Genomic DNA, 15996 nt, shown 5'->3' on the forward strand with positions numbered 1-15996 from the left:
TTCATTCTATGCATTCCAATCTGGACTGATTTATAGACAGGAAGATCTTGTTCCTTTGAAATCTGCTCAATAGCTCAGGTCTGGTTAAACTGATTAATTTCAGCTTGCTTGGTTTGCATATTTTTGCTGCAACACAAGCGGACAGCTGCACCTACTGGCTTTTTTAATCAATGCACTGCTTCTCAATGCTTTTCAATAGCAGTCACATGACTGAAAAAAAAGGTTGTTATTCTGAAACGGTGCAAATTGAACCGTTGTAAATCGAGGGCCACCTGTATTTGTATAGTAAAGCCTTCTTTTGAGAGTAAACATTTGTTATATTAAAAATAATAATTTAAAAATGGACATAAAAAAACTAAGTTGATTACCCTAAACTAATAGAAATGAAACATTGCAATATATAACGATTTATTTTGCTTGTACAATAAAAAAAAAGCTTGTCAAATTGCACAGTAGAAAGATATAAAAGCAAAATGCCCAAACCAGTTACATATTGTACCGCTAATAAGGACAATTAGAAGCGTAAATAGAATGGTGGACCGCTCTAAGTAATCACTGTGCAGTATATGATGCAGAGTCAGGCAATTTGGGTCATATTTAAAGGGACATGAAAACACAACCTTTATCGTTCACGATTCAGATTGCGAATACAATAAAAAATAAAGTTTCCAGTTAGCTTCCATGAGCACTGCATGACAGGAAACAATGCTGCCATCTGGTGCTCTTGCTAATGTATAACATTGTTGCAAAACTGCTGCAAACAAAATGCACTCCTGAACTTGCACACTTGCCTTTCAACAAAGGAAAACAAGAAAACCAGGATAATTGATAATAGAAGTAAAATGTTTAAAGTTGTTTAAAATCTTATGCTCTTTCACTGGTTTTCAAACCTCTCCTCAAGCCTCCCCAACAGGCCAGGTTTTCAGGATTACCTTGGAGGAGAGCAGGTAAAAATAACCATGTTTACTAATCAGCTGATTATTTCACCTGTGCTGCAGTTCAGATATCCTTAAGATGTGGCCAGTTAGGGAGGCCTGAGGGCAGGTTTTAAAACAAGTGCTATATCTGAATCATAAAATAAAATGTTTGGGTTTTATGTCCCTTTAAAAGGGACATTAAAGTCAAAACGTACAGGATTCAGACAGAGCATGCAATTTACTTCTGTTTTCAACTTTACTTCCTTTGTTGAAATTGGGAGTAGCAATGCACTGCTGGACGTTAGCTGGTGATTGGTGGCTATACAAAAGCCTTTTGTCATTGTCTCACCAGATATGAGATTTATCAGGTAGCCACATGTTTGTATGGTTCATGTTCCTTTAAGAACCTTAAACTACTGAGTTTAAGTTAGGTCAAAACTCCAGGAAATTAAGCAATTAAAGTGTTGCTCAACACAAGCTCTGTAACCAACATGAAAGTTAAATATCAACGTGCGGGAAGAAGAAGGAAACAGACACCTAATAGGGTGAGGGGAAAAAAAAAAAAAAAAAAAAAAAAAAACTAATGTGCTAGAGAATTTAAAGGGACACTGAACCCAAATTTTCTCTTTTGTGATTCAGATAGAGCATGACATTTTAAGCAACTTTCTAATTTACTCCTATTATCAAATTTTCTTAATTCTCTTGGTATCTTTATTTGAAATGCAAGAATGTAAGTTTAGATGCCGGCCCATTTTTGGTGAACAACCTGGGTTGTCCTTGCTGATTGGTGGATACATTCATCCACCAATAAAAAGTGCTGTCCAGAGTTCTAAATAAAAAAAAAAGCTTAAATGCCTTTTTTTTTAAATAAAGATAGCAAGAGAATGAAGAAAAAATGATCATAGGAGTAAATTAGAAAGTTGCTTAAAATTGAATGCTCTATCTGAATCAGGAAAGAAAAAAATTGGGTTCAGTATCCCTTTAACTATTGCTCTTCTGTCTGGCTCCAACTGGTGTGTTTAATCTCTTTGTGGCTGTTAAATACATAGTTAAAGTCTGCTCCTGAGCTCCCCTTGTGTCGATAATTGGCAGACGGCAGCTATGTACCCAATAGGCTTACTGCCCTAAGGAGGTTAAACGCATAGCTAGAGACACGTAATAGTGCGATAGTTAAATGCTGTAGCGCATCCAATAATCTATGCAAGGCATTCTTATGCCACACATTACAAATAGTAATAGAAATCCTACAGGATGAATGAAATATTTTACGTTTGTTTTATAGGACCACTTAACCAAAGTAATGTAAAAAAATAAAAACCAACGTCACATAAAGTACATTGAATTTCAAATCCAGAGTGCTGGTATATCAGAAAGACTTGTTATGCACTAGCCATTGCTATTTTAGGTTTATAAGTCATGTTTGTGAGTGCATCAGAAAATAAACCACTGCATTACAAAGATAAAGCACATAATACAAAATGCTTCAAAAGCATTTTAACTTCAAGGACACAAAAGTTTCAGGTGTTGTTCATTAGATCTCCTTTGCTTTGGCCAATTAAAAGGGACAGGAAACCAACATTTTCTTTCATTATTTTGATAGAACATACCATTTTGAACAACTTTCCCATTTACTTTTATTATCAAATTTGCATCATTTTGTTATCCTTTGCTGAAGGAACAGCATTGCACTACTGGCAGCTAACTGAACACATCTAGTTAACCAATCACAAGAGACAAATGTGTGCAGGCACCAATCAGCAGCTAGCTCCCACTAGTGTAGGATATGTGTGTATTCTTTTTCAACAAGGGATACCAAGTGAACTAAGCACATTTGAAAACAGAAGTTAATTTCAAAGCGTCTTTAACCCTTTGAGTGCTAAGCACTTTCCCACCTGGGTGCTAATATTTTCTAAGTTTTTTTTTTTTTTTTTTTTTTTTTTTTTTACTGACCCCCAAGACTTACATTGTTTGAAAGGTTAGTCGATTACCTTTCCAACAGTGGGTCTTGGGGGTCTGTAGCTGCTTAGATGCCCGAGATACAGGCTTCTAAGCAGCATGCCCCCTCCTCCTATACTTAACATTGTTAAGTATAAATAAAGTTGCGCGGTGACGTCATCACGTCATTGCGCGTGACATCACCGCGCATCACATGAAGCCTCTGTGATGCCTGTCCCTCTACAGGCAATGATCGCCGGGGTAGGAGCGGTTAGGAGCCCCCAGATCTTCCTCAAGGTGGGAGAATGCTCATGACGGCTCTGAGCCGTCATTAGCACTCAAATGGTTAAATGACATGCTCTGTCTGAATAAAGCAAGTTTAAATTTTGACTTTCCTATCCCTTTAAGGTGAAATATAAAATTAGACATGTGCATGTGTCTATTTCAGGCTGACCTGAATGCTGACGGATGGTGGCCAGAAGCCGCATTTTGCAATTTTCCGAGCTGGATTTATTAATGTGAAACACACTAAGATCTGTGCCAATCCAGATCTTAGTGTGTTGCACTTACACAAGAATAAATCAGGCTAAAAAAAATTGCCAAATGGGAAAACACCCATGTGAAACACCCATTTCAGTCTCCTCAGTCTCGCAATCTGTCTGCAGTTTGGGAAAAAAAAGTGGGGTTAGCCTCACTGTTTGGACAAGAGGTAATGTGCCTTACATAAAACAAAACACACGTGTGATTAAAAAAATAAAAATAGTAAAATTCAAAAACTAAGTGATAAAGTATCACAAATTGATGGATACACCGTCCCAGGCTGTCCTGAAACGCTTTTATTCAGCTTACACCTCAAAAGGAAACAAAAAAGGAGACAATAGTGTAATCCTGTAAATATGAATCAATAGAGAGCTTCAGTTTTTATTACTCACGTGGTTCAGAGCGTTAACTACACTCAATTGTACTACAGCAGTGTTAGGTTAGGCTCATAATCAGCCAGTCATCCAAGGTAAAAATATATTTATTTGTTAAAATAACATAAAACCTCCCTACAGGCACATTAGTAGACAAGCAGTGCATATATTGTTTCAAATGCCCCAAACAAATGAGAATAGACAATACTTGCAATACCCATATGTCCGTTTACTATGCCATAGAGGAAATTAGCAAATATTCTGACACGCATTTCACCACCTAAGGCTTTTCAAGGATGTGCCTTTCATATGAAATAGGGATTGTCGTCTGTTGAACAACACACCCACATCACCAGTCAATGCGGATGGGCATGTTGTCAAAGCATCTTTACACAACATATATTGTGCGTTCACTAAATGTGATAATCGTTTGTTTAAATAATATATGTGTAAACTAAGTACCACTGTACATTCAGTAGATTTCTTACAACTGCTAATCTTGCCACTGAAAGGGATGAGACAGGAATGTGAAAAAGGTACATCTAAGCTGGTAGTTATTGTTTAGAATATTAGAAACTCCAAGCGATGTTTTCCTATTATAATATATACTCGCAGTTACCACCTACATATTTTGCTATGAATGAGATCACCATTGTTTACAAAATAAATATATATATATTTCTCCTTTAAAAAAAAAAAAAAAAAAAACATTATGAGGATTATGAATATATATTGTACGTTATGTATTAATATCCTATAGAATACAGTAGCAGCAGCTTTTTCATTTTATAAAAAAAAAGTGTGTCTTGATATTACTTTATTTTAGGAATTTAATTGGTATAGTGCAATCAGTGTTTAACCCCTTAACGACCAGCCACATACAATGTACGTAGCTGGTCTTTCTATGGAGCTTGTTTATTCAATAGTACAACCGCGCTCTCTAATGAGGCCTGCCGGAGGGTATAATAGTATGGTCTTCCTGCTGGCGGCAAAACCCACGCTAAAAACCCTTAAGGACCAGTGACCTACAGGGTATGTTGTGGTCTTTAAAGGGATTAACAATAATGACTGTCACTATTAAAGTGTTTTTTACTGTAGTGCCAGCAGATAATTTTATAATGGGGGGGGGGGGGGAGTGTATTCTTATTAAATATTTAAAACCTGGTTAACATTGCAATACCCCATGTCACCCACCTGTGTATACACAATGATCTAGACCACTGGTTTTCAAACCCGTCTTCAGGCCTTCCTAACAGGCCAGATTTTCAGTATTACCTTGGGTGAGAGCAGGTAAAATAACCATGTTTACTAATCGGCTGATTACTTCACCTGTGCTGTAGTTCAGATATCTACACAATCTGACCTGTTAGGGAGGCCGGAGGACAGATTTGAAAACCAGTGATCTAGACTACAAGTCAAATGCAACTGATTTTTTTTTTTAGAAACAGTTACATTGTGCAGGGTGTGATGCCTGAAGTATGCAGAACTTAGAGATAAACATTCACAATCCCTTCCCTCCAAATTATTGCTGAGGACAAGCATATCGTGTTTCTGTGCTTGTTTACAGGATTACCAGATGTCTGCTATTAAAAGAAGGCAGTATTTCAACCAGCTGTACTATAATATAGGTTAACCATTTGCTTTCTCTAATGCACTAATTACAACTGCTGAGGGAGTGACCACGCTTCTGATGCGCATGTCACTTGATATTTTTCTGCCTCTCTATCAAGGAACTTAGTAGCCAAGCAGAGTGGTGCATAAGTAGTCTGGCAACACACACTATGTAAGCAATCAAAAGGGGAAATATTCAGGAGCTACATAAAGCAATGATATTAAGAAACTGCAGTGCCAGGATTCTGAGGCTAAATGTGGCACTTTAACCCCTTAATGACCGAGGACGTGCAGGGTACGTCCTCAAAAAAAAGGCAGTTAACGCCTGAGGACGTACCCTGCACGTCCTCGGTGTGGAAAGCAGCTGGAAGCGATCCTGCTCGCTTCCAGCTGCTTTCCGGTTATTGCAGTGATGCCTCGATATGGAGGCATCCTGCAATAACCATACATGGCCATCCGATGCAGAGAGAGCCACTCTGTGGCCCTCTCTGCACCGGACATCGATGGCCGGTATCGTTGGTGGGTGGGAGCCGAATTGGGAGGCGGGTGGGCGGCCATCGGTGTTGCGCGTGACGTCACGGGGGGCGGGATCGGGATCGGGATCGGGACCGTCGGGGGCGCGCACGGGCGCGCGCGCGTGCACGGGGGGTGGCGGGCGCGTGCACGGGGCGGGAGCGGGTGGGAACCGCTACACTACAGAAAAGTAAAAAAGTAAAAGTAAAAAAAAATGAAATAAACTTTTACTTTTACCATCTAAGGGATCTGGAAGGGGTGGGGGGTTGGTCTTGGGGGGGGGGGAAAGCTACACTACAGAAAAGGGACATATTTTATTTTAAAAAAAGCATTTTTTTTCTCTAAACTGGGTACTGGCAGACAGCTGCCAGTACCCAAGATGGCGCACATTAAGTCAGAGGGGGAGGGTTAGAGAGCTGTTTAGTGGGGGATCAGTGAGGTTGGGGGCTAAGGGGGATCCCTACACAGAAGCATATGTAAATATGCTAACAAAAAATTCACAAAAAAGCCCAAATATACCTTTTATTTTAGTACTGGCAGAGTTTCTGCCAGTACTTAAGATGGCGGGGACATTTGTGGGGTAGGGGAGGGAAGAGAGATGTTTGGGAGGGATCAGGGGGTCTGATGTTTCAGGTGGGAGGCTGATCTTTACACTAAAGCTAAAATTAACCCTGCAAGCTCCCTACAAGCTACCTAATTAACCCCTTCACTGCTAGCCATAATACACGTGTGATGCGCAGCGCCATTTAGCAGCATTCTAATTACCAAAAAGCAACTCCAAAGTCATATATGTCTGCTATTTCTGAACAAAGGGGATCCCAGAGAAGCATTTACAACCATTTGTGCCATAATTGCACAAGCTGTTTGTAAATTATTTCAGTGAGAAACCTAAAATTGTGAAAAATTTTACGTTTTTTTTAATTTGATCGCATTTGGCGGTGAAATGGTGGCATGAAATATACCAAAATGGGCCTAGATCAATACTTGGGGTTGTCTACTACACTACACTAAAGCTAAAATTACCCCAAAAAGCTCCTTACATGCTCCCTAATTAACCCCTTCACTGCTGGGCATAATACACGTGTGGTGCGCAGTGGCATTTAGCGGCCTTCTAATTACCAAAAAGCAATGCCAAAGCCATATATGTCTGCTATTTCTGAACAAAGGGGATCCCAGAGAAGAATTTACAACCATTTATGCCATAATTGCACAAGCAGTATGTAAATAATTTCAGTGAGAAACTGAAAGTTTGTGAAAAAATTTGTGAAAAAGTGAACAATTTTTTGTATTTGATCGCATTTGGCGGTGAAATGGTGGCATGAAATATACCAAAATGGGCCTAGATCAATAATTTGGGATGTCTTCTAAAAAAAAATATATACATGTCAATGGATATTCAGGGATTCCTGAAAGATATTAGTGTTCTAATGTAACTAGCGTTAATTTTGAAAAAAAATGGTTTGAAAATAGCAAAGTGCTATTTGTATTTATGGCCCTATAAGTTACAAAAAAAGCAAAGAACATGTAAACATTGGGTATTTCTAAACTCAGGACAAAATTTAGAAACAATTTAGCATGGGTGTTTTTTGGTGGTTGTAGATATGTAACAGATTTTGGGGTTCAAAGTTAGAAAAAGTGTGTTTTTTTCCAATTTTCCTCATATTTTATAATTTTTTTTATAGTAAATGATAAGATATGATGAAAATAATGGTATTTTTAGAAAGTCCATTTAATGGCGAGAAAAACGGTATATAATATGTGTGGGTTCAGTAAATGAGTAAGAGGAAAATTTCAGCTAAACACAAACACCGCAGAAATGTAAAAATAGCCTTGGTCCCAAACGGACAGAAAATGGAAAAGTGCTCTGGTCATTAAGGGGTTAATGTATTTAGCTACTCACTAAAACAGAACTCTTCTAGATATTAAAAGTTAAAAACTAGATTTCCTCTGGGGATGAACTTTGAATGGGAAATTTCCTATTTTACTGGCTAATTTATCAGCCATGTCAATTAAGAATACTCATTTTTTCTTCCTCCCCTATAATATAACATATTAATATAATAACATGAATTTATTTTTTATAAGGGGTAAAAAAAAAAAAAAAAAAAAAAAAAAAAAAACCATTTTAATGTATAGTAGTTGACCTAAACAAAAGGGAGGTTAGATACCACACTCAGGACTTTTTGTATGGTACTTCATAGTTTTTTTGTGGTCACTTCCAGTCTGTAAATTTGAGCTATTAATAATCACATTATTTAAATTTAACAAAATGTAATTAAAATGATATAAATTAAACTATTCATGTTAAGTACATATTACATATGAAACATCTACAATATATACGTGAATTGCAATAGCCAACAGTTTTAGGAGCAATTATTTTTATAACACAATATGTTTTTAATGTATTTCAGTCCACCTTAAGAGGAAAAAAAGAGACAGTCTCTGTCTGTAGAACACACCATTTGTTGCGATTAGTGGAGACTGCTTTAAATACTAGGTGGAATAGTGTTATAATCACCTATGATTAAGCGCTAATTTAGCACGAAGCGCATCAGGGGTTCTTGCCTCACATGCCTGCATCACTATGTCTGCTTTTTAATCCTTGGAATAAAAGTTACATTTTAAATCGATTACCCCTGGAGTGCTCAGGACTCTGTTTTAATGCATTTGTGTGGGCTTCCACTTCCCCAAAAGGAATACTGTATAAATCGGAACCAGGGAAGATCTTTTCTGTATTATAAGAACACAAATATTTTTCTTCACACAGCTAATATGTACTGATGAATATCTAAAAAAAAAAAAAAAAAAAAAAAAAACAGAAAAAGGAGTCCATCATAATCCATTAGAAAAGTTATTTTCTTACAAAATGCACCATTAAAATATATATAGGGATTCTTGTAGATGAAATAATTTGCTAACCTTTTATAAAGGATAGAGATTTGCCCCAAAATTGGAGATCAAAAGCACTTCATTTGTTCTGATAAGCAGTATTTCTAAAATGTGCACACAGCACTTCAAGGTGTACAAAAAAAAATCCAACTCAGAAAAAACAGTGCCAATAAGGCTCCTTGTGTAGTTGTGTGAAAAGGTTGGACACCCATGTTTTAAACTAATTAAACAGGAACCTTATTGCCAACAAAAAAATAAATTATATTCTAAATGGAATAGAAATCAACATCTTTGGATTTTAAAATATGTATACATCAGATTACCCAAGATTTGGAAATAAAGATTTTTTTCTCTTTTGGTTTAAAAAATAAAATAAAAAAGGTGACTTTAAATAGAACAGTAATATTTCAGTTTCTGCATTGTTATTACACCAAGCTTTTAGAACCATTGAAAAGATTTGTGTGTAAATTGGCCGTGAATATAAGCAGCCATGTTGGAGTTTACAGAATCACTATATACCTAGCACCTTGTTGGGTTAATAAGCATTTTCATTACACAGGAGCATTCAGCCCATGGATACCCAATAGCATGGAGTTCTAAAAGGCATTGCAGTTAAAGATTTCCATTAGATGTGACCTCAGCAGAAATACTTTGAGTGATGTGACATATTGCACTTTCAAAGTCATAAATAATTAATAAAAATGTAATCATTACAGATTTTTTTTTTTACCTACTGGAGTGTATGTAATTGTTTACATATAGCTCCTTTACCTTCTCATTTGAACTAGCAAATTTTGCCTGTTGTATCCCCCCCAATAATGAGAATTTCTGTACTTGAGTAGGGTTTACAAAAATCCAACAAGGTTTAAAAGGAATAACGCTCCTGGTGGGGATTGTGACATAGAGGTACTAAAATGTTAATTTTCCATTGTTCTTTCTAAGTATTGACCTTTGAGTAAACTGTGATAGAGATACATACATACATACATACACCCCTCACATTTTTTTAAATATTTTATTATATATTTTCATGTGACAACACTGAAGAAGTGACACTTTGATACAATGTAAAGTAGTGAGTGTACAGCCTGTATAACAGTGTAAATGTGCTGTCCCCTCAAAATAACACAGCCATTAAATAATGTCTACCAAAAGTGAGTACACCACTAAGTGGAAATGTCCAAATTGGGCCCAAAGTGTCAATATTTTGTGTGGCCACCATTATTTTTTAGCACTGCCTTAACCCTCTTGGGCATGGAGGTCAGCATAGCTTCACAGGTTGCCACTGGAGTCCTCTTCCACTCCTCCATGACATCATCACGGAGCTGGTGGATGTTAGAGACCTTGCACTCCCCCACCTTCTGTTTGAGGATGCCCCACAGATGCTCAATAGGGTTTAGGTCTGGAGACATGCTTGGCCAGTCCATCCCCTTTACCCTCAGCTTCTTTAGCAAGGCAGTGGTCGTCTTGGAGGTGTGTTTGGGGTTGTTATGTTGGAATACTGCCCAATACATGTTGGCATTCATGGTTCCCTCAATGAACTGTAGCTCCCCAGTGCCGGCAGCACTCATGCAGGCCCAGACCATGACACTCCTACCACCATGCTTGACTGTAGGCAAGACACACCTGTCTTTGTACTTCTCACCTGGTTGCCGCGACACACGCTTGACACCATTTGAACCAAATAAGTTTATCTTTGTCTCATCGGACCACAGGACATGGTTCCAGTAATCCATGTCCTTATTCTGCTTGTCTTCAGCAAACTGATTGCTGGCTTTCTTGAGCATCATCTTTAGAAAAGGCTTCCTTCTGGGACAACAGTTATGCAGACCAATTTGATGCAATGTGCGGCGTATGGTCTGAGCACTGACATACTGACCCCCCCCCACCCCTTCAACCTTTGCCGCAATGCTGGTAGCACTCATACATCCATTTCACAAAGACATCCTCTGGATATGACTCTGAGTATGTGCACTAAACTTCTTTGGTCGACCTTGGCGAGACCTGTTCTGAGTGGAACCTGTCCTGTTAAACCGCTGTATGGTCTTGCCCACCATGCTTCAGCTCAGTTTCAGGGTATTGGAAATCTTCTTATAGCCTAGACCATCTTTATGTAGAGCAACAATTCTTTTTTTTAGATCCTCAGAGAGTTCTTTGCCATGAGGTGCCATGTTGAACTTCTAGTGACCAGAGAGAGTGTGAGAGCAATAACACCAAATTTAACACACCTGCTCCCCATTCACACCTGAGACCTTGTAACACTAACGAATCACATGACACCGGGAAGGGAAAATGGCTAATTGGGGCCAATTTGGACATTTCCACTTAGGGGTGTACTCACTTTTATTGCTAACGGTTTAGACATTAATGGCTGTGTGTTGAGTTATTTTTAGGGGACAGCAAATGTACATTGTTATACAGGCTGTACACTCGCTACTTTACATTGTAGCAAAGTGTAATTACTTCAGTGTTGTCTCATGAAAAGATATAAAATATTTACAAAAATGTGAGGTTTGTACTTACTTTTGTGAGATACACTATAGATAGATAGATAGATAGATAGATAGATAGATAGGAGAAGGAAGACTTTGTGTAAATAGTTATACGGACAAGATAGAAGTCTATTTTCCATACAATCTCAACCCATTGTATTGGGTTGTGGTTTCAATTAGCAGAAACAGATATTTTATATACAAAAAAAAATAAAGCTAAAAACAATCTCTAATACATTTTAAACTCTGCAGCTGGAATAACAAGAAATTGGAAACACATTAAAGGGACATTATACACATTTTTTCTTTGCATAAATGTTTTGTAGATTATCTATTTATATAGCCCATGAAGTTGTGTTTTTTTTTGTTTTTTTTTAAATGTATAGGTTTTGCTTATTTTTAAATAACATTGCTCTGATTTTCAGACTCCTAACCAAGACCCAAAGTTTTATGTGAATACTGTCAGCTACCTTCTCCAGCTTGCTCCTGTTTGTATAAAGGGTCTTTTCATATGCAAAAGAAGGGGGAGAGGGGAAATGCACCTAAAATCGGGCAGGTTTGACTGTAAAATTCTCCTACTCTATTCCTGCACTCCTTGTTTTAGTTGTATTTTCTATAGTACACCCCATTAATTCAACTAGTAGCAAATGTATCATTTTCTTTGCATGAAGCGTCTATATCTGTAAAGCCTTAAAGGAATAAGAAGAAAAAAAAAAGTAATCTTTGAGTGCTGCAGCCTTCCTTTAAAAAAAAAAAAAAATATATATATATATATATATATATATATATATATATATATATATATATATATAAAAAACACAATAAGACTGTTCATTTAAAGGGAAAGTATACATCAATTTTCCTATGACTGCATGTAATAGACACTACTATAAAGAATATGCACAGATACTGATCCAAAAATCCAGTATAATACCCTTTTAAAAACATACTTAGAAGCTCCCATTTTAGCTAAAATTATAGGTGCAGCTGGTGGAGGCACCCATGGGTGTCTTGGGGACTCTAAACCTTAGTCCCACAGCCTAATTTTAAGGCTTCGGTAGCTCCTTGGCTCCTGGGTTTGTCAAGCCCTGAGATGAAGAATCTTAAAATATTGGTGTTCTCTAAGATTGAGCTGGTGCTTAGAAATTGGATATTATATATTGCTAATATTTTAGGAATAAAGACTCCCACACTGGTGTTTATAGAAATAAATATCATGCATGAGTTGTGGTGATTTTATTGTTTGTTTTTTATATATGTTAGCAAATGCATTTTTAAATCAAATTGACAACTAAATAAAACAGCATATACATTTGTGAGGTTAAAGGGACACTGAACCCAATTTTTCTAATTTACTCCTAATATCAATTTTTCTTTTTTCTCTAGCTATCTTTATTTTAAAAGCAGGAATGTAATTCTTAGCAGCCAGCATATTTTATGTTCAGCACAATGGATAGCGCTTGCTTATTGGAGGCTTACCTTTACCCACCAATAAGCAAGCATAACCCAGGTTCTCAACCAAAAATTGTCTGGCTCCTATGCATCACGTTCCTGCTTTTTAAATAAAGATACCAAGAGAACAAAATAAAATTGATAATGGGAGTAAATTAGAAAGTTGCTTAAAGAGACAGTCTACCATAGAATTGTTATTGTTTTAAAAGATAGATAATCCCTTTATTACCCATTCCCCAGTTTTGCATAACCAACACAGTTATATTAATATACTTTTTACCTCTGTGATTACCTTGTATCTAGGAACCTTCCTCCAGCCCCCTGATCACATGACTATGACTGTTTATTATCTATTGTCTTAAATTTAGCATTGTTTTGTGCTAAATCTTAAATAAACCCCTGTGCCTGAACACAGTGTTATCTATATGGCCCACGTGTACTTTCTGTCTCTTTGTGCTGAAAAGAGATTTAAAAGCCTGTGATAAGAGGCAGCACTCAAAGGCTTAGAAATGAGCATATGAGCCTACCTATGTTTAGTTTAAACTAAGAATACCAAGAGAAAAAAGCAAATTTGATGATAAAAGTAAATTTGATTAAAATTAAAAGTCCAATCTGAATAATGAAAGTTTAATTTATACTAGACTGTCCCTTTAACATTGCATGCTCTTATCTGAATCATGAAAGAAAAAAAAATGGGTTTAGTGTCACTTTAAGCACAGAAATAAATTAAATGCAATGAGTACAAAAGCTTACTAAGGCTTCAGCACATTGGTGTGGAAGCAGAGTATTAAATTTCTATTGAAAGCACAACAATAACCCACTCTATTAACAACAAAAAACAAAACATTGTATCCAAGGAAGAAGAGACTACAAAAAGCTGACATGTAATGGAAAAATGTATCTACATAAACAAACAGCCTACCAGCAAAAGGCAATAGCACCTATTTTGATCAATGAAACACATACAGATAATGTGGTTAAAAAGGTTTTAATTTACGAATCAGAGTTTTGTTATCAATTAAATTAGAGCAGGGCCAGCGTGCTACTAATGCTTAGTATATGTGATGGCATCAATATGTGCAATAAGTAACCTTTTAGCACAGGACACCTGCATTGTTTTACAGTAATATTTTATGTAAGTTAATGTTCAATGGGATTTACGTTTTGTTTAAAGCACAAGTGCCATTTACGCTTTTATATAGCATCAGCTTTAAATCACATATTCAAATTCTTATCCGTGTAACCTCCCTGGTAAGGTGTTCCCCTGTGCCTTTAACACCTTGGCTACCAGAAAGCTGCATCCTGCAGTCAGTTGGCTAAACACACTGATTAATGTGGCGAAACGCCTATTCGAACTCACCGTGGCAATAATCAGCAACACATAACTTATACGACCCACAGTGTGATATTTACCCCCGTGTTCACACAGCAGCTACCGGTGTTCAGTTCCTGATAATCCAGATCCACCCACTACTTCCTCTTCCTGCTGCCCAACAAGCACCGCCCCACACTGAGTCTGACTCATTGAGAATGACAGAACACCGGGTTATTTGTAACTAGCTGGGGAGCACTGCTTGTAGAAACAGTGGGAAGTGATTTTGTGAGGGAACAAACTATATATATATATATATATATATATATATATATATATATATATATATATATATATATATATATATATATATATATATATATATATATATATATATATATATATATATATATCATCATCATACGAATAATCCTCTACAGTAATTTGTATCTGAAAAATTCTATTGTGTAAATACTACTAACGGTCATTATAACGGTCATTCTGTGTAATTGATTATCCCACATTCTTGCTGTAATCTAGTCCTTACCAATAGGCATCCTTTAGAATCCTTCACTTGATGCCGTTTCCTTCTCCAACTACACTGTGTGCAGAATTATTAGGCAAATGAGTATTTTGACCACATCATCCTCTTTATGCATGTTGTCTTACTCCAAGCTGTATAGGCTCGAAAGCCTGCTACCAATTAAGCATATTAGGTGATGTGCATCTCTGTAATGAGAAGGGGTGTGGTCTAATGACATCAACACCCTATATCAGGTGTGCATAATTATTAGGCAACTTCTTTTCCTTTGGCAAAATGGGTCAAAAGAAGGACTTGACAGGCTCAGAAAAGTCAAAGATAGTGAGATATCTTGCAGAGGGTTGCAGCACTCTTAAAATTGCAAAGCTTCTGAAGCGTGATCATCGAACAATCAAGCGTTTCATTCAAAATAGTCAACAGGGTCGCAAGAAGCGTGTGGAAAAACCAAGGCGCAAAATAACTGCCCATGAACTGAGAAAAGTCAAGCGTGCAGCTGCCAAGATGCCACTTGCCACCAGTTTGGCCATATTTCAGAGCTGCAACATCACTGGAGTGCCCAAAAGCACAAGGTGTGCAATACTCAGAGACATGGCCAAGGTAAGAAAGGCTGAAAGACGACCACTACTGAACAAGACACACAAGCTGAAACGTCAAGACTGGGCCAAGAAATATCTCAAGACTGATTTTTCTAAGGTTTTATGGACTGATGAAATGAGAGTGAGTTTTGATGGGCCAGATGGATGGGCCCGTGGCTGGATTGGTAAAGGGCAGAGAGCTCCAGTCCGACTCAGACGCCAGCAAGGTGGAGGTGGAGTACTGGTTTGGGCTGGTATCATCAAAGATGAGCTTGTGGGGCCTTTTCGGGTTGAGGATGGAGTCAAGCTCAACTCCCAGTCCTACTGCCAGTTTCTGGAAGACACCTTCTTCAAGCAGTGGTACAGGAAGAAGTCTGCATCCTTCAAGAAAAACATGATTTTCATGCAGGACAATGCTCCATCACACGAGTCCAAGTACTCCACAGCGTGGCTGGCAAGAAAGGGTATAAAAGAAGAAAATCTAATGACATGGCCTCCTTGTTCACCTGATCTGAACCCCATTGAGAACCTGTGGTCCATCATCTAATGTGAGATTTACAAGGAGGGAAAACAGTACACCTCTCTGAACAGTGTCTGGGAGGCTGTGGTTGCTGCTGCACGCAATGTTGATGGTGAACAGATCAAAACACTGACAGAATCCATGGATGGCAGGCTTTTGAGTGTCCTTTCAAAGAAAGGTGGCTATGTTGTCACTGATTTGTTTTTGTTTTGTTTTTGAATGTCAGAAATGTATATTTGTGAATGTTGAGATGTTATATTGGTTTCACTGGTAAAAATAAATAATTGAAATGGGTATATATTTTTTTTTTGTTAAGTTGCCT

The 15996-nt window shown here is 37.4% G+C and overlaps 1 protein-coding gene across 3 annotated transcripts in view; it reads right to left on the reverse strand.

The window, feature by feature from the left end:
• The window catches only part of ZDHHC21 (zinc finger DHHC-type palmitoyltransferase 21), a 131815-nt gene extending 117611 nt beyond the window's left edge, over positions 1–14204 (reverse strand). For 2 of the 3 annotated variants that reach the window (XM_053702575.1, XM_053702573.1), the window contains exon 1: positions 14087–14187. The gene's annotated coding sequence lies outside the window, so the exon portion shown is untranslated. Of the gene's footprint in view, positions 1–14086 lie in introns of all 3 variants that reach the window. The other variant, XM_053702574.1, reaches the window with a different exon arrangement.
• Positions 14205–15996: the final 1792 nt, after the last annotated feature.

This window comes from Bombina bombina, chromosome 2 (genome assembly GCF_027579735.1).
Source record: "Bombina bombina isolate aBomBom1 chromosome 2, aBomBom1.pri, whole genome shotgun sequence".
NCBI lineage: Eukaryota > Metazoa > Chordata > Amphibia > Anura > Bombinatoridae > Bombina > Bombina bombina.